Source organism: Zea mays, chromosome 4, assembly GCF_902167145.1.
Source record: "Zea mays cultivar B73 chromosome 4, Zm-B73-REFERENCE-NAM-5.0, whole genome shotgun sequence".
In the NCBI taxonomy this organism is placed as follows: domain Eukaryota; kingdom Viridiplantae; phylum Streptophyta; class Magnoliopsida; order Poales; family Poaceae; genus Zea; species Zea mays.
The window spans coordinates 126,683,205-126,705,626 of NC_050099.1; the positions used below are offsets into that span (position 1 = coordinate 126,683,205).

Consider the following 22,422-nt stretch of genomic DNA (forward strand, 5'->3'; position numbering starts at 1 on the left):
CTTTTTCCATGGCTTCGTTTCTCAGCCTGATAACCTCTGTTCGAAGGTTGTTGAGAGCTATAGTGCAGCTCTCGTCTTCAGCATTCTTTTGCGCCCTTAGGGCGTTGCTAAGTCTTAAACCCTGCAAGAAAGAATAAAAGGATTAACATGAGAATAAAATGCTTCATTCCAGAGTTCATAAGCTTCAAAGTTCACAACTTTTGTACCTTCAGACTGTTGTATGCAAGACTATCTGCGAGATCGTCCTTCGTCATGGCACAAAGGCCAGCTTCGAGCTTCGGAAAACCCATACTTCTGGCCATCTCCCGACAGACAGATAATTCTTTGTTGTCCGGGAGACAGTACAAGAAATCATCTTCGTCTGTACCGTTAAACACTAACGCCCCCTTCAGATACTTCAGTTCCCGAGCATAATGTTTGGCTTCAAAAATTTCTTCTTTGGATAATCTTTTTTCCCGAAGCATGTTGAATGATATAATCAAAATCTTCGGAGAGTGCTTCGGGAGCAAGGGATTCGGCTTCTTTGGCCGCACTTTTCTCAAAAGCTATATTACTATCTGGAGTTATTCTTTCGGCCCGCTACTCGGTTGTGGCAAGTTTCAACTCAGCAGGCACTGTGGGCCCTGTTTCGCTTTTAGCCTGGGTTATTGTAGCTTCAACTTCTATTTGCTTAGTATCAGCATTGGGTTGTGTTTTGTCAGCTTCGGCAACCTTCCCTGTGGGAGCGGGACTTATGGAGTCAATTGTTTCCAACACATCTAATACATTTACCATCCTTCTCCTTTTAGGAGTTACAATAGAACCCGTTTGTACTTTCGGTACTGTTGCCTTTACTGGAGGGCTCAAAACCTCTAACATATTCGTTATTTCTTCAGTTTCTGGCTTTTTAGCCTTATCAACCTTCATTTCAACTACCTTCACTGTAGGCACCTTCGGCATTATAGCCGATTCTTCAGTCCTCTGCTCGGGAGGAATAGTTCCTTTTGTTTTGGCAGCCGAGGAGGTCCCTTCGCCGAATTCAGGTATCGCGGCCGGTTCGATGAAACGCGGCCGGTGAGTTAGGACCTTCGACTTTTTTCCCTTCGGCACAGGTTCGTCTGGGGTGGCCAAAGTAGCAGCTTTCCTCTTTTTCCCTTGTCCCCGCAGCGGGTAACGGTAGTCGGGGTAAACGAAGCCAATGGCATCAAAAACTCTGTTTAATCTCTTCTTTCCCCGACCTCCGAAGGCTGCGGATAGTGCATTATCCTCTGCCTTAGAATATGCTCCAAGCAATTCATCACTTGTAGCTTCGATGCATTTCAGCCAGTCATCGTTTGGTTCATCGAACTTATCCCCATACCTGAATGTATACTTCAGCCAGACCAGTTCACCTTCGCTAGACATGGTGAAGGTCTCCTTCGGCATTTCCCAGCTTTCTACAAGCGGCCATACTCTGAACGCTATATGCTCTTGAATTAAATCTCTTGTACCAATGAAGAAGCAGACAGTACCGAAGGCCTTCTGACACGCTTCGACGGCGTCATCAATTTCGACCTTCGGCTTTCGGAGGCCGAAGCGGGACCATATGGGGCGCATGATAACTTCCTTAATGTCTTCCCTCGCTGTCAAATCGTCCTTCACATAAAACCATTCTTCCATCCAAGCTCCGGGCCATCTCTTCCAAAATGTTGGCACTGGGTGGCTTGCGTTGGGACGAGCGATAAATCCATAACTACCGAAGTTGTTGTGATACTATTCTTTACCCATGGCCTTCATCTCATACAGAAGTTCGTGCATGCTACAAAAGCACTTCGCGCTTGGCTCTATCCCTTGGCTTCTTACTGCCCAGACGAAGACTCCCATCCTCAATATGGCTTCGGGGGTCAACTGATGAAGGAAGATTTGGTACGTTTTCAGCACTTCAACTACAAACCTGCTCAGCGGGAACCGAAGCCCAACTTTGAAGAAGCTTCGGAAAATCACAACTTCGTTCTCCTCAGGCGCAGGAACGTTGTTGTCTCCGCCAGCCCTCATAATAGACATATCCCAAAAGTATCTTCCCCTCATGTTTTCGAGGTGACTTTGCTTGATGCTCGATTTTCCGAAAATTGCATGACTTGGTCTCCAGGGTCGATCCTCAGAATCTTCACCCCCACTTTCCGCATCATAACTGTCACTGTCACCAGTATCTTCAGACAGGCCCTCCAATATCTCCTTAGTAATCTTCTCTGTATTTGTTTTTGCCATTGACTCGATAAATCCAGCAATGTAAGGATTCACATCCTTCTTCTCCTCAAAAAGCTTCTCCTCTTCAGTTAGCTTCGTCTCAGCAGCAACCTTCTTGTCTTGAGACATTTCTCCTTCAGAGATGACGAAAATGCGTCTTTTTAACCGAAGCTCAGAAAGCTTGAGAAACTAGCAAGCGTTAGTGAGCAAGACCTATGAAATTGAGAAAATAAACAAATGGCACAAGCAGCGTATCAAATGTGGTTGGTGCGAGTTCTTATTTATACGCTCAGCACGCTCCAAATTGGGGGGGCCCGTCCGTCATTGACTGTTGCTATTCTAGCAAAGGGAAGGTGTTTTTTCGGACCTTCGGCTTAAGGCCTTCGTCCATGTCGCAGTCTGAATTCGTTATCTTAAACAAATTAATACTGCGAGGGGCTACTGTTGGGGGCCTTCGTCCTCCAAAGGTCCTAAAAAACGTGATTTAACAATATCTTCCAAGTGTGACATATGAACATGTACCTTCAGACTTGGGCTAAAAGTATGATTGTGACAAAGGTTGGAGTTGCTCCGAAGCTATGCGCAGGGGAGCTTCGTCTAAATGGTGGAAAAAGGAACCGACTTAAAGGGGAAAAGGCTATCTAGTCCTCATAGAGTTGTCCATAAGTCAATAATAAATGTAAATGGCATGAATGTAATTTCTCACAGGCTGCGTCCTGTGCCTATAAATAGATGAACAGTACCCCGTACTGTTCACGCTGACTTGTATTCGCTTTTGCGTCACGCTTGTACTTTTTACCTTCTATCAAGCCGAAGGTATCTTTTGTAATTCAATATTGTTTCTGTCTTTCCAAAATAATATAATGAGAATGAATTAATAATGTTATATGATTGTTTATGTTGCCTCTTATATTTCATATACCTCTACTTATATTAACATATATCGCATTGATGAAGGTATGTCCTTCATAACCTTCGTCTGAAAATCATTATATCCTAAGGGAAATAATGCTTCGAAGGACGAAGAACATTAACATTTAACATTTTGTGTTGCCTTGTTCTTAACTCATAGCATTTGAGAACAGGTCCCCAACAGTTTACATTGTCCCAGCCGGTGGAGGATTCGAAGGAGGATTCATCTCCGGTTGTGGTTGGACAACTACCCTCCTTCGACGAATACGAGTAGGTAGATCGATACTGCCTCCCTTCCTCGTATTGACCATCTAGGTTAGAGACATAGGGTAATATATATTTGCATATGAGAGGAATAACTACGCAGCACCCGACTTTCTAGGTCATTATCTTTTGGTCACAATAGTTCAGTAGATTAGAGTGTCACCTACTAATACTAATACATTACCTTATGATGGTACATGTTAGGATGCCCTACTATACTATTTCACTCAATCAAAGAAGCAAATCAAGCAATTATCATCAGGACAATCATTCAAACACTTAAACATCAATAAAAGAAAATAAACTTTTTTGTCTTAGGTCTTCTATCACTTTAGGGATTTATAAATATAGGATTCTAAGGTGTGAAATCCTTCCTGTCTTTCTAGAGTAGAAAAAATAAGAGTAGTTGGTGTAGAACAGCCAAAGATGAGACATGATCAAGAAAAGTATAGAAAAAATCAGAGTAAAGGTAAGTAAGGGTTTTGTCCAGATCTATCTAGGTTTCATCATACAGTCAACATTTCCTCTAATATCACTTCTGTCACACCCGGATTTAAGGGGTAAACCAAGGTGCGTCTCATATGTGCGCCAAAGAAGAACAACACATATAATGATCAAGTGTATAGAGATAAATGTCACAAACTTTATTACATAGCGGAAGTGTCTTACAAAATAAATGATAATAAATAAATCGAACTAATATTATTTCCTTGACGCCATTAAGATAACTAGGAGACGCCACCTATACCTCATCAAACTCCTTGTTGTTCACTTGTTTTTAAATGCTACAGATCAAGAACAAGGCAACACAATCCTTAATGGTTAAAGGCCTTCGTCTTTTGAGGCATTATTTCCTTTCGGATATAATGATCTTCAGACGAAGGTCATGAAGGACATACCTTCATCATCTCATTATGTAAATACGAATATGAATACAAGTATGAATAAGAGTGTGAAAGAACACTTCAGAATGAAAGATAATGATCAGATCCTCACAATTTATTCATATTCATATTCACATGTAAGAATTGACATTAATGGTATTTAATACAATTGTACCTTCGGTTCGCTAGAAGATGAGAATGCAAAGATGGTGCATGAGAGAGATTACAATCCAGCGTGAACAGTACGGGGGTACTATTCATCTATTTATAAGCGCGGGACACAGCCCGGAAATAATTACATTTATGTCCCCAACATTTACATGCAATCATAATGTGAGTGATCAAGGACTAAACAGTCTTTTTCCCTTGAGTCGGTGACGACCTTTGGCTTCGTCATATTACTAAGCCGAAGCTCCTTCAGCCATAGCTTCGGCTTCCATCCGTGTCATCATGTCGTGTATGCCTTTGTATTGTCTTGTCCGAAGGTGTTTTTTCCTTGAGGACCTTTGGCAGGGAAGAAGACCCCCAACACTCCTCATAGTAGTCCTCCTCCTGGGCCACCTGCTCTTCACCTGTGGGGGTTATATATCGCAAGGGTGAGCTCACAAAAGTTCATCGCTCAACAAGTGTGGGAATAATGTGCATGAGCTTGCCAACAGTGGGGGCTCATGTGAAGTGTAAGTCTGATCAACAAATAATTGTTAAAGCTGAGCATTGCTTTAATAAGTTGGTCAAATTTTATTAGCAATTACTAAGTGTAAGTATATACCAACCCAAAGTAATAAGAGATCATAATTAATAATAAAACCACAATGCGATGCATATGACAAATTAAGTTTAATTCCATGAGTTAATCATGCGACAGTCCTAAGTCGCTCTTGACCGCGAGCACGGCTAGTATACCAGTTTTACACTCTTCAAAGGTTGCACATCTTTACCCACAAGTCATGCTACCCATTTGCCAAGGGGTCTAGAAATCTCATTCATCCCTACCAAGGAGACGAGGCAGGGTAACACTACGAGGCCTTTCCAAAGTTCCACTAGTTCGAGAAAACCCGCTACGAATTCAGGAAGAAGGAAGCATAGGAATCTCTCGTTCGGAAAGCTAAACAAATAGTCCGACCCGATAACCTCCCAATACTCTACAGCGACGCCTCCTCGCTTGCCCCTTTTAGGTAAGGTAATCTCTCCCTAGCTTTCCTAATTACTTGGCCAAGGGCGTCCTATTCCACCCTTATGGTAGCATTGTTATCTCAAGTTAAGCTCCATGTTCCAATTAACAAAATAGTCTTATCATGAACATCAAAGAATGAAATCACAATAATAAAGCATGATCATAAATCATAATTATCTTAACACCCAAAACCACATAGAGCAATAGAAGATACTACCCAAAATTTCAGTGGTGAACAAGGCATAAAGTAAAGCAAACTAGGGTGACCTATTGGGTCCCATCAAAATTAAGCCTAAAAATACCACAATGATTATATAGAACATTATTGGGTAAAGAAAAGTGGTCAAGGGCACAACTTGCCTTCAATGAGCTCCTGCTCAGTATTTTCCACCTGCTAAGTATCGGGGTCCTCGATTACTTGCTCGTCTACTCGCAGCATTACAAACAAACATGGTATAGGAGAAATTAACATCCCACCAAATAGAAGAACATAATGCATAATAATGATCTACGTATCGTAACGAGATCCTAGGTTCGAGAACCACTAAATTCAGAGTTACGATTAAAAAGTTATGATTTTCTGAAAGTTTAGGTGTTAAATATAGAACAAATTAAGTGCATGATTTTAAACATAAGTTTTATAGTAATATAAGGTTACTAGATGATAAACAATATTAATATGAGTATAATGCAACTGGAATGGATTAAAAATAAGTTAAAATGAATTACTTATGAATTAAACAAGTTTCTGGAATTATTTCTACATTAGAAATCATTTCCCATATTAATTTATCCAATTTATTTACTCTCTGGGTTGCGGGTACTATTTTAATGTTTTATAGGGGGCTCTATGTAAATTCCAGGACCTATGTGCTCTAATCTCTGTCCCTATGTGGATGACTGGTTCATTTACTAAAAACAAGGGGTCTCTTATGTAAAAGGGCACGGCTGAAGGGGTATTACCAATCTGAACCATCCAATCCCAAACGGGTGGTCTAGATTAGATTAATATGTGGACGAACCGATATGCGATACCACGCGTTGGATCAGAGATCAACGGTGGGGATATTATCTACCCTAGATCTATTTCAACCCGTTCGATCGATCGAGATCAACAGTGCTGATCGAATTTGGCGAAGGGGTATCTATCCTTCTAATCCAAGCCACCTAGAGAGGGATCAACGGCCCACAATGCGCCACACCACCCATTAATCCCTGCCCTCCACAGGCCGACCCATGGCACATTGGCACACCTTGCGCTCGCGGCGGCGCCATAGGCGGCGCACGCACAATCGGCCCACTGACGACCAATACATGACCCGCATGGACCTACACCTAACGGAGTCTTAGGCAAACAAAGGGGATCAGCGCTTACCGGTGATTTGATTGAGGTGAGCTTGGTCCCCGACATAGCATGGCACAACGGTAATTCCCAAGCCCGGCGAGCAATCGCCCAAGCGCCAATGGTCCAGCGGCGGGATGGCAGCCATGGCTCCTAGGCACCGTGCCACCACACCAGAACACCATGCCAAGACCTGGGTAACCGCGATTTGCGAGCTCACTAGCGGCGGATCTCCCCTCTCTAAATCTCGATTTCGCGGTGGTGATAGCACCCGACGGTAGATGATTTGCTGGTCAGGGCTCGCGAGAGGGTAATAGAGGGGGAAAAGGTCGCTGGGGCTCTGATTTATCTCCTAGGATCTCGGTTGGGGGAAGAGGGAGGCCGATAACAACCCTGACGATGGCGGTGATAATCCTGCGCTGGTTGTTTGTTACGGTTACGGTAGTGAAGGAGGAGCTGGTGCCCGGGGGGGCCACCAGTAAGGCAGACACCCAAGGCTTGCGCGGGCGGCGTCACCACGAGATGCGCTGTGAGCGAGGACCCACCGGCCAGTGAGCGGGGAAGATAATAAGGACGCGGAGTGTGGCCGAAGCGTGGGCCCTCTGTGTCGGTGCAGGACACGGACATGGTGTGGTTCGGCCATGGGGGCGACTGGGCCAAGCCAGTGTTATGGTCCCAAGGGGTTTTTATTATTTATTTTTCTTTTCTTCTTTTCTTTTTATCCTTTTTCTATCCCTTCATATTTCAAATTCAAAATTAGACATGGATGCTAATTCCAAATATGCGCAATCCAAAATCCAAAATGATGCTAATCATATATTTATTTATTATTCTTTCTCCCAAATGGTAGAATGCTTCATCACACATAAACTTACTATAGACTGAATCATACCATAATTAAGGATCCAATCTTTATTTAAAAAGGTTCATGCCTCTATAACAAAACACATACTATAATAACTCTAATATTATTTCTTAAATTACTAAAGTCATAGAAATCCCTACTATTATTCTTACAAAATAATAAAGAACTAGCTAAAACTTCATAAGGTATTATTCAAGGTTTACAGCCACTCACCCCTAGTCACCTTCAGCATTTGAGAAGATGATTCCCGGAGGTCGGGCGAAGTCATGACCTCCTCAGACCTAGCGCACGCCTCCGCCAACTCCTCAACAAAACACCTCGAGGCCTTTGGACTCCCAATACCCTCATCATACTTTCACATCCATTTTCCTTTTCCGGGTCACCGCAGTTATAGCCTTCCCCTTCGTGTGCCCAGGTCTTCGCCTTCTTCCCTCGGTCATCCCTGGCATCGGCATAGCCCCCCTCTAGGAATGGACCATACCGCAGGACATTCAACTCGAAAACTCGTTTCAACCTGACATACGAGCCTCGTATATCCCAACTCCTTGTTAGCTCCGTCTTCGTTGAGTATTTACCGACAATTTTCACCACCTCCGCTTCCACCTCCCTGATAAAGGCGGTCGCATCCCTCCCTCATAGCTCAATGGCGAAGGCGAGGTTCTATACCATCCGATTATTTAAGAAGGGCATCGGGCGCAGCTTGACTTCACCTAGATCCCAGTCGTGAGCCAGCGGCCACACACCGCATGCAACGAATTCCTCCACAAAATTGCGATCGCTGCTCATCCTAGTTGTGCGTCGAAGGGCCTCTTCACCCTTATCTCCCTTCATCATCTTAAATTGTGGTAACGCCACATAGCATTGTGAGCACGGAATAGATGTGGCAGCCCAGGCACCCCCTCGATGTCCTCCGGCGCCATGTAGAACTAGAAGTCGCACCAATTACTCCACTTATTTTTAGCACACGACACGATTTCAACCACTTCACCTAAATTCTTTCCTGTCCTCAGCGTGAAGATGCAAGATCCAAACTACGCAATCAAGACCCTAATCACCTTTTTCTGCTAGTGAAGATAGTAGTTCTTGGTGAAGACTTTGACCGACAGCTCTCCGCCGTACGATGTCACCGTCCACAAAAACTTCACCAGTGACATCATGGCATTTGGCGTCAGCTGATGAATCTGTACCTCGAACCTTCGTAGCACTTCAACTATGAACCGGTGCACAGGCAACTAAAGTCCAGCAGATTAAAACGCTTCAAAAACTACCAATTCACCCTTTGGCTCGGGGACCTCTTCAGCCCCCGGAGCGCGCCCCACACCATTTCGAAAGTAGCCCAAACGTTGCATTTCATGCACGCGGCCCGAGCAAATCCTCGAGGTCCCAAACTTGACATTGTGATCCGGTAACAGCTCCACTGCCACCGCTAGATCGCTAATCATCTTCTCCGACGGCGTCGCGTTTGAGGACGCAGTCGCGGCAGACGGTGACGAAGAAGAAAACGACGACATCACGTACCGTCTACGGTGGTGGGTGGTCTGATTGACGTGGGCCAGTTCACTGGCGGCAAGAAAAAGCGGAAGATGCGCAGAAAATGCTTAAACAATAGAAACTAGGGTTTTCTGTGTGCCGAGCGGGTAAAAATCCCTCCATCGCAGCCACACTGTCTTTTATAGACCTGAGAAAGCGCCTCGGGAAGCCAACAGTCCCACAGTGTCACACCCCGGACTTTAAGGAACAAAGCCGGGTGCATCTCATACATGCGCCAAAGAAGACAACATACATAATAATAGAGTGTATAGAGATAAATGTCACAATAATCAGAGTAATTATTACATAGCGGAAGACTTACAAAAAATAAAAGATAAATATAACAGGATCTAAAATCCATCCTTGGCGCCAGAAAGTCAACTGGGAGACGCCACCTAGATCGAATCGAACTCCTCGATGTGTGGCTCCACTTGAACCACCTGTTCTTCTCCTGTGGGGGGTGTGAGACATCAAGGGTGAGCTCACACATGTTCATCGCTCAACAAGTTGTGGGGAATAATGTGGCATGAACTCACCAAAGGTGGGAGTTCATCTGATGTGTAAGGCTGATCAACAATAGGGGTTAAAGCTGAGCATTGCTTTTAATAAGTTGGTCAAATTTTATTAGCAGTTACTAAATGTAAGTAAATACCAAACCTTAATAAAATAATAGAACAAAATTAATAATAATCTCATGCATATGCAAATGACAAAATTGAGTTTAAGTTACATAAATTAATCATCGGAGAGTCCTGAGCTGCTCATGACCGTGACCTCGGCTAGTATACCAGTTTTACACTCTCCAGAGGTTGTACCCTGTACCCACAAGTCGTGTATCCCATGTCGCCAGGGTTAGCTAGACCCTTAGACACTACCGAGGTGAATGGCTAGGGATCCACTACGAGGACTTTACAAAGTTCCACTAGCTTCCGAAAACCCGCTACAGTTTATGGGAAGAGCACTTGCAAGAATCTCCCATCTGACCGCCATCGCAGCAAAATCAACCCGAGAACCTCCTTGCATGCAATCCCCTACTGCCCTTGCCCCTTTTGGGTAAGGTAGTTTTCCACTAGCTTTCCTAGTTAGTTGGCCAAGGGCGTCCCATTAAACCCTTGTGGTGGCACGTGTTTCTCAAGTTAAGCTCCATGTTCCAATTAACATTAATGATCTTGACATGAACATAAATAGAATAACAAAATAACTGGAACATGGATATAAAAATATTATCGCAAAACCATGTAAAGCAATATCAAAACTACCCATGTGATTCAGGGGTAATAAGGTAAAGAGATAAACAGTCTATGGTGACCTATCGGGTCCCATCAAAATTAAGACTATGCATGGTAAATGATTATAAAGAAAATTATTGGGTAACAAAAGTGAATCAAGGGCACAACTTGCCTTTAATGAGCTCCTGCTTAGCTACTTCTATCTGCTGGACACCAGGATCCTCAGTCACAGGCTCTTCTACTCGCCACAATACAAACAAGTACAGTATATAGAGAAAATTAACATCACACCAAACATATAAACAAAATACACAGTAATAATATATATTTTAAAATAAAATCCTAGGAATAGGATTCATAATTTTTGGAGTTATAGATTTTAAGTTATGAATTTCCAAATGTTTAATGTGCTTGAAATGGAATTAAATGAGAAATAAATTTTCTTACTGTTTTCATGTCAAAATAGAGACTCTAGGTGATAAACATTAATATTATAAAATTTTAGAAATTTGAATGGATCAATTTGGATTAAAAATGAATTTTCTATAAATTTTACAAGTGCTAGCAATTGTTTTTGTATTAAAAATGCATTTACTAATTCATTTATTCATTTTGAATCAGTTCTGGACCGGGCCTCAATTTCTGGTAAACTCAGGGGGCTATGCGCAAGATATCCCAGACACAGAGAACAGGGTCCCTGGACTACGGGTTAAATTCTATTTCACTCGGGGTCTCTTTAGCAAAATTCTCGGGCGAAGGGGTATCGACTCACCAGAACCATCCGATTGAAAATCAGGGGCTCGGATTAGATTACATGAAAGGGGAACCCTGCGTTCGTTTGATATCGCATCAATGGCCAGCACATACCCTGGTCGAATAGGTAAACTCTACTGAATCCTAGTCGTCCATTTCTTATCCCGCGGTATAGCCACGATAAAATCCCGTACGTCCATATTAAGATCGATGGCACCCTGGCTTCTTCTACCTCCGGCCAGAGCCGAAGTGGCGCACAGGCCTACGCGCCACACCGACTGCCTGACACCCTCCCCGACGGCGAACCGCTCACCACCCCACGCGTGTAAATGTAGGAAATATTACAAAGCGCGAAGAAGAAATCTTACCACACCCGAAGTGAACAGATCGACGACGCCGTTGTGGAGACGAACTCCACGATGCTGCGGCGGTACTTCGCGATGACTCGGCTGGACGATGTCGCCCGCGCAGTTCGTTCCGGCGATCAGCAGTTCACCAACGGCAACCCACACCACGACTCTATCCTCGACCCTCTCTCTCTCCACCCGCGGTTTCTCTGGGTCTTCGGTGATAGAGCCGCTCGGCTCCACTCGGCGCGGGGTATCAATGGAATTAGGAGGGGAGGGCACGACTCTGGTTTCATAGGCGCAAAGGGGAGAAGCTCATCCAACGCGAGGATTCCGGATGGCACCGTCTTGTTGCAGCATGCGGTCCGGAGGAAGCGGAAGACCCAACGACGGGTGAAAGGGGCTCGCTGATCACTAGGACCCACGTGGCAGGGTGCATGTGAGTGTGGCGCGGTCACGAGAACGCGGGGACTGGTACTAACCAGTGGGGCCACCATCCAGCGAGCGTACGCGGTGATGAAGTCGGGCCACGCGGTGAAGGTTGGCTAAATGGGCCGAATCCGGTTTAGTGAGCCCATTCCAGCGTTTTTTACCTTTTCTTTTATTTTTTTCTATTTTCTTTTATTGTCTTCTTTCCCTTTTTAATTTTCAGATTCCTAATTTAAATACCCATTCTAATTCAAACTTCATGGCCAATTTGTTCTCTCATTAAATACTCATTTCAGACAAGGTATGGATAAATTTGTCTGAATTTAGTATTTATTTCATGATAATTATTGCTCTCTTTCTCCAATTCTAGAGTTTCTTTTAGATCCCAAATTCCCATTTGGGTATTAATATTTTTCTTTTCACATTATTCTATGTTGTCACAAAATGCACACAAAATAAAACTCCAGCATGATGCATGTATTATTTTTGGGTGTCTTTTGTCATTTATTTATTTGTTTAATTGTGGTGTTCACATGAAATGATAAATAGAGATGGCACTCATGTATACAAAGGAATATAAATTTCTCCTTTAGATTTTCTTACAAAGTGGGTATTACAAATCCTACCCCCCTTAAAAATAATCTCGTCCTCGAGATTTAAGAAGATCTAGGGAAAAGATGGGGAAAATCTATGAGAAGCTCTTCTTCTCTCTCCCAAGTAGCTTCATCTTCTCCATGGTGACTCCATTGCACTTTACACATTTTGATCACTTTACTCCTTGTGACTCGAGTCAGTGTATCAAGAATCTTGACAGGATACTCCGTGTAAGTCAAATCACCCTGAACACTGAGCTCTTCCATTGGTAATTGTTCCTCAGGGACACGGAGACACTTCTTCAGTTGAGATACATGAAATACATTATGCACATCAGATAGATTATCAGGTAGCTCGAGTTGATAGGCCATCTCTCCAACTTGCCTAAATACTCAGAATGGTCCAATATAGGGAGGGGACAATTTGCCCTTGACTTTGAATCTCCTCATTCCACGAAGTGGTGACATCTTGAGGTACACATGATCACCTTCCTCAAATTACAGTGGTCTTCTTCTATTATCAGCATAGCGCTTTTGCCTAGTTTGAGCTACCCTCAAGTTCTCCTTGATTATACGGACTTGTTCTTCTGCCTCTTGAATCAGTTCAGGCCCAAAGAACTGTCTTTCTCTAGTCTGGTCCAAAATAGAGGAGTCCTGCATTTCCTGTCATACAGAGTCTCGAACAGTGACATCTTCAGATTGGCCTAGTAACTATTATTATATGAGAACTCAGCATAAGGTAGACTCTTGTCCCACTACTACCATGCTGAAGGGCACAAGCTCTCAACATGTCCTCCAATACTTGATTAGTCCTTTCAGTCTGTCCATCAGCCTGAGGATGGTAGGGCGAACTAAAATTCAACTTCGTATCCATATTCTCATGAAAACTTTTCCAAATTCTAGAGGTAAACTGCGATCCTCTATCGAAAATGATCTTCTTCGGTACACCGTGTAGAGACACAATCCAAGCCATATACAATTCTGCTAGCTTGGCTCCCATGTAATTAGTCCTCACCGGTATGAAATGAGCCACTTTTGTCAATCTGTCCACAATCACCCATATAGCATCATATCCTTTCTAGGTGCGAGGCAATCCAGTAATAAAATCCATACCAATCTCTTCCACTTCCACTCGGGTATCTTCAGTGGGTGCAGTAGTCCAGCTGGCCTCTGGTGTTCAGCCTTAACTCTTTGACACACATCGCACATAGCCACATGTGCAGCCACATCTCTCTTCAATCCATACCACCAATATTTTTGCTTCAAATCCTGATACATCTTGGTACTACCAGGAAGAATAGAATAATCTGAGTCATGGGCCTCCTTTAAAATAGTCTCACGAAGGCTTTCAATATCAGGAACACATATCCTGTCCTTGAACCATATGGTGCCTTGCTCATCTTCCGTGAATTCCGGACCTCGACCTTCAGTAATCAGATCCTTAATCTCTTGTATTTTAGCATCACCAACCTGTCCTTTGTGGATTTCTTGCTCCAAGGTAGGTTCCACATCAATAATAACTCCTTCAGTGTGAGCAACTATCCCTAGGTTAAGTTTCCTGAAATCCTCATCAATCTCATCGGGTAGCTGGGCAACAATAGCTGAATGAACATACTCCTTTCGACTCAAGGCATCTGCAACCAAATTTGCCTTGCCCGGGTGATAGTGAATCTCCAAATCATAATCCTTAATAAGCTCCAACCAACGGCGTTGCCTAAGGTTGAGATCCTTCTGAGTGAATATATACTTCAAACTCTTATGATCTGTATACACTTGGCACTTAGTCCCCATGATATAATGTCTCCAAATCTTAAGCGCATGCACAACGGCTGCCAATTCTAAGTCATGAGTGGGGTAGTTCAATTCATGTTTCCACAACTGAGGAGACGCATAGGCAATCACATGTCCTTCTTGCATGAGCACACATCCCAAGCCTTGGCCACATGCATCACAATAAATGTCAAATCCTTTCTGTAGATCTGGCATAACCAACACTGGTGGTGACATCAACCTCTTCTTTATTTGATCAAAGCTATCTTGGCACTTCTCATCCCACTTGAACTCTCTTCCCTTCTCCAGAAGTGAGGCCATAGGCTTACCAATCTTAGAAAATCCTTCAATAAATCTTCGATAATATCCTGCAAGTCCCAAGAAACTTCGAACCTCGGTAACTGTAGTGGGTATGCTCCACACCACTATTTCCTTGACTTTAGCAAGATCCACTGATATCCCTCCATTAGAAATGATATGTCCAAGGAATGGCACCTCACCAATCCAAAACTCGCATTTGCTATACTTGGTGTAGAGTTGATTATCTCGTAGCTTCTGTAGCACCAATCTCAGATGTTCCTTATGATCACTTTCACTCTTAGAATAGATAAGAATATCGTCGATGAACACCCGACGAATCTGTCCAAATACTCCATAAACACCTTATTCATCAAATCCATAAAATAAGATGGTGCATTAGTTAATCCAAACGACATAACAGTGAACTCATATAATCCATATCGAGTTGAGAAAGCCATCTTGGGGATATCCGATGGTCTAATCTTCATTTGATGGTAACCCAATCGGAGATCAACCTTCGAGAATACCCTTGCACCTCTCATTTGAATAAATCTTCAATGCGGGGTAATGGACACTTGTTCTTCACAATGACATCGTTAAGGGACCTATAATCCACGCACATCCCTTGCGATCCTTCTTTCTTCTGTACAAATAGAACTGGCGCTCCACAAGGTGAAGAATTCGGACGAATGTACCTAGCCTCTTGTAATTCCGTTAATTGCTTATTAAGTTCCTTTAGCTCTTCTACAGACATCCTGTTTGGTCGTTTGAAAGTAGGGACAGCCCAGGTAAGGGATCAATGACAAACTCAACTTCCCTATATGGTGGCATCCCTGGTAACTCCTCTGGAAAGACATCCAGAAAATCCCTAACCACACGGATGTTGTCACCAACAACTTCCCATCTACTAAGAATACCGCTAGTCTGGTGGCGGTAGTTACTACAATTTCAACTTCAAATATTTCTTATTTGGAACTGGTGAGTTCTACGGTTCCCTTAGTACAGCGTATATACTGCCTTTGCCTTTCTTAACCATGACATACCAAGGATCACGTCTATAGTGCTCTCTTCTAACACTATAGGGGTAGCCCATCTGGGTTAGAAACACAGGGTAAGAAAGTGTAACGCCCCGAATTTTGGAGTTGATTTTTTTTCTTTTCTTCACTCACCAAATTCGGGCGTTACCTTTTCCTTTTTCCTTTTCTCCTCGCTAAGCCTTGATCTTTTCCAAAGTTATAGCAAGATTCGGCTTGAGATCTCGTGTAAAGTAAACCCTAGAAAATACTTTCTTTTGTTTGTTGCACCATGTCGAACCATGCATTTGTTTTGATTGAGTGAAACTGTGAAAGCATTCATCTAGAAAATAGATTTTAAAAAGGAAAACCTTTTCTTTTTCTTTTTTTCCCTCCTCCCCTTGCGGCCCGGCCAGGCGCGCGGCCCAGCCGCGTCAGCCGCCCCCCTTTCCCCTTCGTGGGCTGGCTCGGCGGACCAGCTCGCCCCCTCCCCTCGGTGGCCCAGCTTCTCCCCTCGCTCCCCGCGCGTGGAACACGCGGCGGTTGGAACCACCGCCGCCTTCCCCCCCCCACCGTGGGCCCCGCCTGTCATCCCTCTCCCCTCCCCAAAACCTCTCTCTCTCCCTCGCGCACGATCCCCACCCCCGCCTGCGCAGCCCCCACCCGACCGGCGCCGCCCTCGCCCCTCTCCGCGTGGTAAGCCCCTCCCCCTCTCTTCCCCGTCTTCCCCATCCCCTCCCCGGCTTGGGCGCGCCCCAGCCATGGCGGCTTGCCCGCGGCCCGGCGTCCCGCCCCGGCTTGACGCCCCCGCCCCTCCCCGCGCGGCGTGGCACGGCGTCCCACCCTGGCTCGGTGCGGCCCTCCTCCCTCCCTCCTTCCCCCGCCCGCGCAGCCCCTGCCCGCCCTCGGCGCGCGGCCTCGCGCCCGCGCTGTCTGGCCTTGGCGGCTCGCCGGCGTGGCGCGCCCGCTCCATCCCCGGCGCAGCGGCTCCGACCTCGGCGTGGCCGGCCATGGCGCCACCCAGCCTGGCCCTAGTGCCCCTCGGCGCGGCCCCGGCGCGCTCCCCCTTCCCCGTCCCGGCCCCCCCTCCCTCCCCTGCTCGGCGCGGCGGCGCGACCACGCGGCCCCGCCCCAGCCGCTCGGCCACCGTCCCCGACGTGCGCGAGCGCCCCAGCCCCTCCCCGCGGCGGCGCGGCGTGCCCCGCCCCCGCTCGACGCGCTCCCCCGCCCCGGCGCGGCGCCCTCTTGCGGCGCGGCGTGCCCCGCCCCGCTCGGCGCGCTCCCCTGCCCCGTTCCCGGCATGGCCTGGCCCTGTCCCCCTGCCCCAGCCATGGCGGCCCGACCTCGCCAGCCATGGTGCACGGCCATGGCGTGGCCCCGGCAGCCCGCCTGCCTCGGCGTGCCCCGCCCCTGCCCGGCGCGGCCACAGCGTGTCGGCCCAGCGCGGCCTTGAGCTCGGCCCGGTGTGCCTATGGCGCGTGGCCCCACGCGGTCGGCCTCGGCATGGCCTCGTTGCCGCTCACGGCGCGTGCGCGGCTCAGCCCCGGCGTGTGTGCGACCCGTTCGCGACGCGTCAGCGCGGCCTTGCGCGCGCGTGCTCGCGAGGTGCGTGCGGTACTTTGGCACGGCTCGCCGTGCCCTCGGCGTGATCGTCTACCCCTAGACGTGCCTGTCTACCCCCCCCCCCCCCCCCCCCCCCCCGTGTACTTCATGCGTAGTGATCGCTTTATTTATATCAATAAACGGAACTCAATTTAGAAATTGGTTACGTTAATTATTTCATGTAGCTAATCTTGGACCTCGTTTAATGTTGATCAATTGAAAATAGTTGTAATTATATTAGTGCATGTGGCTAATACTTGTTAGTGCAACTCGATGGAATTAGATCACGTAACCATTAGTTATGCATCTACCCGAAATACGCTTCGACTATATATTTAACCACTGCGAGACCTTCCCTCTTCTCTTTCTAGCCATGGCGAATGCAATATCGTATGTCATATCTTATGCATGTTTGACTTACCTGCTCTTTCGTATGGTGTACTGTTTATTTTCTAATTCGAATGGATGGATGTATGTATGTTTGTGCTCGCATAGAGAACGATCTGGTTGAGGAGCGCGAAGAACTCGCAGGAGAAGCCCCTGAGCAGCAGTCGGTTGGTGGAGGCAAGTGTCCCTTGACCTATCTTTGTCCTATACATTCTTTAATTCACCTCCCGCATTTCACAGTTATACTTAAGGATTGTCTAGCTTTTGTTATCCATGTCCTTGTTTACCTATTTGGGTTGGATTATTATTGTTTAGCTTTATGCTATTGCTCAACACTAATCAATGAACATGATGAGATTTATCAATGATACGTTGTTTCCCTTCTTTATTATTGATGTTATACTTGAGTCATTCAAGGGGGCTCGAGCGGTTTCTCGAGTGCCTCTCCGTAAGGACCTATTCGTTGGATGACCGTCCGGGAAAATAGTGCAACCATGAGGGTGGAATGGGATGCCCTTAGTTGAATAATTATAGGAACCGGGATGTAGTTCGCTTAGCCGTCGTGCCGTTAATGGGGCTCGGTGTATGCGGCTCGCTCTGCCAAGTTTGGTTCGCCCCTTGGGTAGGAGTGCGGTGCATTTAGGAAACCTAACGGGCGGCTACAACCCTGGGGAATCTTTGTAAAGGCTACGTAGTGAGACCCTGCCTACTCACCTTGGGAGTGTTCAAGGGTCCGTACAACCCGAGGCGAAAAGGGAATCACGGCTCATGGGTAAAGTGTGCAACCTCTGCAGAGTGTATGAAAACTGATATATCAGTCGTGCTCACGGTTATGAGCGGCCAAGTGAGCTCCAGTGATTAGTGGTACTTGATCAGAGATGTTCGGATTTGCTGGTGGCAATGAGATTGATGGTTCTTGGTATTGGCTCTGGTAATGGTAATGGTACTCTTTCCGTTTGGAAAGGAGTACGCTTGGGTTAATAACGTGGGTTAATTCTAAAACTTGGCTTTCTCTACTAGTAATAATAATCTGACCAACTAAAAGCAACTGCTTGACTTACCCCCACATAAATCTAGTCCACTACAGCCAAACAGGATACTTGCTGAGTATGTTGATGTGTACTCACCCTTGCTCTACACACCAAACCCCCCCCTCCCCAGGTTGTCAGCATTGCAACCACTGCTCAAGAGAATGAAGCCGTGGAAGGAGACTTCCAAGAGTTCCAAGACTACGACGAGTTCTAGGCGTGGGTTAGCGTCAACCCCCAGTCGGCTGCCTGTGAAGGCCGCGTTTATCTGCGTTTCTTTTCCGCACTTTGATTATTGTAAAGACTATGTGGATGTCTCAGACATATGATGTAATCGACTAGTATTTCCCTTTTTAATACTATTTGAGCACTGTGTGATGATGTCCATGTTATGTAACTGCTGTGTATGTGAATTGCTGATCCTAGCACGTACATGGTTCGCATTCGGTTTGCCTTCTAAAACCGGGTGTGACATAAGTGGTATCAAAGTTGTGCTGACTGTAGGACCGCTAACCTAGAGTAGAATGGTCATTCTAAGGATTTTAGACCTATGTCCCTGCCTTGACTTTGGTATCCCTTCAAAAGTTGGTCATATCGACCAAACCTATGTTCTACTATATATTATACCTTGCTGAAAATTATGTTTTATTCTAATCCTTCATTTATTTATGGTTCATTACTTGCAGGTCATACTAGTTATGTTCTCACTCTTATGCTTGCAGTGTCTTTTGTAGATGGCTCGTCTTAGACACACTGCACGGAAGTCTGTCATCCCCTTCTTACCCTCCCGTCTCGTGAAGCATCCGCTTCGCCGTCCCGTGACCGGTCGTCCAGCCACTTGGAGAGACTGCACCACTGCCTGCATGAGGAGCAGGAGCGTCGACGACAGGAGTAGCAGGGCTCTTCTTTCTCGCTCCAGTAGGAGATAGAGTCTGTGAGGAGCTGCTCCCCCGTGCTTCCCCTAGAGGCGCTCCCTGCACCACCACTAAGCGCCCCAGCCGCTGGAGTAGCTAATGGAGGAGACCCAGACGACGGAGGTGGCGACAGCAGCTCGAGCCACAACACTGACTTTTCTGCTGACCAGGAGCCGGAAGGATGGGTTGCTCGACCCATCACTCGCAACGCTGCTCGCGGGTGTCACTTCCACGATGCGCTCGACACCCTGCTACGTCGGGCACTTGACCGACGTACTTGGTCCATCGAGTATCACTGTGTGGTCTTCCAGCATAGTCGTGGGGTCTACCCGGACCGCTAGGAGGCGACCAGCTTGGTGCACCGCCCGGAGAACAGTCTCTGGGGTGCTGAGGTCTGCTTAGAGCACTATTCCATCTCTGAGTGAGACTCAGCTGAGGCGGCCATGCAAGATGTCGCACGGCATGCGCTTTCGCACTACTGCTCGGTTTTCGGCGGGGTAGCCGACGGTCTCAACCTGAAGTATTACCCCCGCCGTCCATCTGGTAGCACAGGAGGCGTGATTGTCTCACCTGTTGGTGAGGACAATCCTAGGTTGAGCAGCACAGTCAACCTAGCCGCCGTGCTAAGCACGGAGCTATACCATGCATTAGACGAGCTGAGTAGGGCTCGTGCTGAGATCGCCCAGCTGCGGGCTGAGCGCGCGGAGCGTCGTCACCTGGATGATGGTTCCCCCGCTCCCGTCGGGACTCAGCACCCGTACCGCTCACCTCGGCGTGGACACCAGTCTTATGGCCACCCCAACTGCAAGACCAAGATAGACTTACAACCATAGATCATTAGTGTTGAGTCTTGTAATAAATGCTTAATATAGAAGTTTTAGTCTTAGTCTCAGTCTTAGCGTTTGTCTCTCGCTCTTAGTCAGTCTTAGTTAGACAGGGTAGTTTGCTTATCCTGTGCATTTATGTTTGTCATGATGAACTATGTTTGGTTTGGATCTTTGTAATGACTGTCACCAGAGTGTGGGTATCCCCTGCACTTTGGTTTACCTGTTATGTTAATGAAGTTAGCTATCTAGTTGGGAAGCCTTTTATTCCACTTTCCTTTTTATTTGAGAAGTTGTGTTGGTCTGTGTTGGAGACCAGTGAAGATGCTCATCTGTTCAGTGTTGTGGAGAATTCTATACTCTTTTCTTATGCTGCAAGATTTGCAAGATCAGTTCTGATATGTGGTTGCATTCTGCAGATGTCAGAAAACAGGCGCAGAGGAGGAAGGCGTGCTCAGCAGGAGCAGGCAGCTCAGCAGGATGAGGTACCCCAGCAGCAGCTGTTGCCACCCCCGCCCCCGATGTCCATCAAGCAGATGTTCCTGATGCAGACTCAGGCAGTTCAGGCCATCGGTCAGACTCTGGCCGCCATTCAGCAGCAGCAACAACAACAGCCACCACCTCAGCCTCAGATGCCTCAAATGCCCAGGGACAAGCGTGCTGAATTCATGAGAGGTCATCCCCCAATGTTTGCTCATTCTTCTGACCCCATGGATGCTGAAGACTAGCTGCGCATTGTAGAGCGGGAGTTGCATACTGCTCAGTGCGATGACAGGGAGAAAGTCCTGTATGGTCCTCGTCTGTTGAGAGGAGCAGCTCAGTCTTGGTGGGAATCTTATCTCGCCACCCATGCCAACCCCGACACCATCACCTGGGAAGAGTTCAGGGGTAGCTTTCGTCAGTACCATGTTCCTGCAGGTCTGATGACAGTGAAGAAGGAGGAGTTCCTGGCCCTCAAGCAAGGGTCATCGTCTGTCAGTGAGTACCGGGACAGGTTTCTGCAATTGTCTCGCTATGCTCCTGAAGATGTCAACACCGACGCCAAGAGGCAGTACCGTTTCCTGAGAGGCTTGGTTGACCCTCTGCAGTATCAGCTGATGAATCATACCTTCCCAACATTCCAGCACCTGATTGACAGAGCAATCATGACATAGAGGAAGCATAAGGAGATGGAGGATCGCAAGCGCAAGATCAGTGGACCTCAGCCTGGAAGCAGTAATCGTCCTCGTTTCTCAGGCAATCCACCTCAGCAGTTCAGGCAGAACCAGCGTCCACCTCAGCAGCAGCAGTTCCAAAGGCAGTATCCTCAGCACCAGTATCATAATCGCCAGAGTCAGGAGGAGGTCAGTTCTAGAGGCAGAATCAGCAGGCACCTCGTCTTCCTGCCCCAGCAACTCAGCAGAACAATCAAGCAGCACCAGCTCAGGTTGGAAACAGAGCATGTTTCCACTGTGGAGAGCAAGGCCATTGGGTGATGCAATGTCCGAAGAAGGCAATCCAGCAGTAGTCTGGCCCCAATGCCCCAGCAAAGCAAAATGTGTCTTAGCCTAGAGCAGGCAATCGCCCTCAACCGCGCTATAATCATGGGAGACTGAATCACTTGGAGGCTGAAGTAGTTCAGGAGACCCCCGGCATGATAGTAGGTATGTTCCCAGTCGACTCCCATATTGCATAAGTGTTATTTGATACTGGAGCAACGCATTCATTCATTACTGCATCATGGGTAGAAGCACATAATCTTCCAATAACTGCCATGTCAACCCCCATTCAAATTGACTCAGCCGGTGGTAGAATTCGAGCCGATAGCATTTGTTTGAATGTAAGTGTGGAAATAAGGGGGATAGTGTTTCCCGCTAACCTCATAGTAATGGGTACTCAGGGAATAGACGTCATCCTAGGGATGAATTGGCTAGATAAGTATCAGGCAGTTATCAGTTGTGATAAGAGGACCATCAAGTTGATGTCCTTACTAGGAGAGGAAGTGTGACCGAGTTAGTCCCACCTAAGCTGAAGAAAGGAAGTTGTTATCAGATGGCTGTTGATAGCAGTGAAGCAGA

The 22,422-nt window shown here is 46.6% G+C and overlaps 1 long non-coding RNA gene across 1 annotated transcript; it reads right to left on the bottom strand.

Annotated features, from left to right (window-relative positions):
* Positions 1-4,401: 4,401 nt before the first annotated feature.
* On the bottom strand, positions 4,402-7,100 carry LOC100303982 (uncharacterized). Its single transcript, NR_157277.1, is given in 2 exon segments — positions 4,402-4,837; positions 6,815-7,100. It is a non-coding gene; the product is annotated as an uncharacterized lncRNA (long non-coding RNA).
* Positions 7,101-22,422: the final 15,322 nt, after the last annotated feature.